Here is a 1,980-nt window from a genome sequence, read left to right as displayed (position 1 = left end):
TGCTCACGTCAGCTATGATGCCGGCCTTCACTCGCCCAATCGCCATATAGCGGGCTCAAAGATAACTGATCCTAGCTCAACTGAGGGGTGAGAAGGTTTACTCGGATCAGGTTCTGTCCAGACAAATGTACGCTTGAAGTAAAGGAACAATTTGATGGAGTAGGGGCGAGATGGGAGGTACCCAGGCTCGCCCATCTCTCGCAGGCCTTGCTGAACGAATTTCAATTTCGGAGGAAAGCCCCTCCCACAAAAAGTAGTGCACACTCGTTTGATGGCTCGCCTGCTGAATTAACTGCGCCTGCGCCTCGAGGTGTTCCCTCGAAAAATGTACTCAGCAGAACCCAAAAAGCGCAGCTCCAACCGCACTAGGCACCGCATACAAATGCCTTCCTTGCGAAAAATGCGAAACGCGTTTCAGACGGTTCAGGCTGTGAGGTACACCTTTCGCGCATGGCACGCGACAAACCAGTCATCATTCGAATGAACCATGAAGGTCATTCACACGTTCGCCCACCTCGCCCCTTAAATCTAAAGCGTTAACTAGATCAAACTTGCTATAGTGCGTAATATTTTATTTGCATTAAAGTCTAAATATTCTTTGGTTATTCGGCAAGTTTTACGACAAAAATAAAACATTATTTTGGAGTAAAATTTGATTTTACTTTCAATTTTGGATAATTTTTGCAGCAAATTTGTATATTTTAGTTTGCATTTAAGTAGTATGTGCATGCACATGTTTACAACAATAGTGTAGCGGTACCTAATGGAATAATGCAAGGTAAACTTTATTTTAGGCTAAAGGTTTTGATTTTGGATAAAAGTGGACAAAAACTGCCACCCCGGTCTTTCATGATACGTGAGCGGATGAAATGGATCGATGCAATTCAGTCCTTTTTATAATTTTCGGTGCTTATTCAGCTTGTTGCTACTTTTACTGATAGTGGCACCCAATGCTAGGCCATTGACGCAAATTTACTCCAATTTTTTCAGGATTAAGTAATTTTGTTCAGGATATATGGGCAGATCCTATAACAGCTTTACCATTTCATAGATATCTAAGGCCCCCAGGTTGGCTTTTCCTTAAATATCGGTGGTGATTTGCTGTTCTCCTCAACTGTGTGATTACCAACCTGGGAGATATGGTTCCGCTGTGGCATTGGCCTGGGGGTCATGCTAAAATTCCTTCAGCTATTCGGCATACAGAAGGTATATAAGCCACTGGCATGGCCCCAATGCCAGTCCATCCGACGAGGTACAATGGCCAAGTCAAAGTGGCTCCTTACCAAAACCGTTCATTAAACAAACTGCCAATGTATTTAACAGCCCCTCGTCTCTCTTGAGGGTAGTCGGCTTCCCGCATTAGCCACCACAACGTAGTCGGTGCTGCAAGGAAACACCCACTAGCCGGTCCTGCTAGTCATCAAACTTCTACACAACTGAGAACATACTTGACTGCAACGTCACTGATCTCCTTTAGCAATTTAACTGGATCTGGAGTTTCGTCCTGTTTGGGGAATACAATCAGAAATATGGAATCGCACTAACCATCGTGTGTGTCTATATATGGACAGAGGAACACTGTCCTAAAAGTAGTTTAGTGTAAGGGAAGACGAGATTTAACACAGGTGCATGTGGGAAGGACTTTGCGTCTGTTCCTTCTTGCCACGTTGTTCTCACTTCGGAACTGCCCAGTCATATCTATTCAGGCTCTGTCCAGCTAGCAGAGATGTGGAAGAGGTATCGCGAGTTAAGATTATCAACAACTTTATACAGGTACGTAGGAAAACCCTGCAACGAAACTTCCAGATAGTTTGCAGCTAGTGTCCCTTCAGTTGGTAACACAGTACGCCACGGTGATAGCTGCCAAAAAATAGACGCCAATTTCAGCCCTTCTGTTTGGGGTTATCACCGATTCTCTCATCCACAGCATATGTACTTCGGCCCAGATAAGGTTTATCATCCAGCGGTAGAAATCAGGAT

Source organism: Echinococcus granulosus (assembly GCF_000524195.1).
Source record: "Echinococcus granulosus chromosome Unknown EG_S00167, whole genome shotgun sequence".
Lineage (NCBI taxonomy): Eukaryota > Metazoa > Platyhelminthes > Cestoda > Cyclophyllidea > Taeniidae > Echinococcus > Echinococcus granulosus.
The sequence above is the reverse complement of the archived record's forward strand: the minus strand, read 5'-3'. Positions refer to the sequence as shown.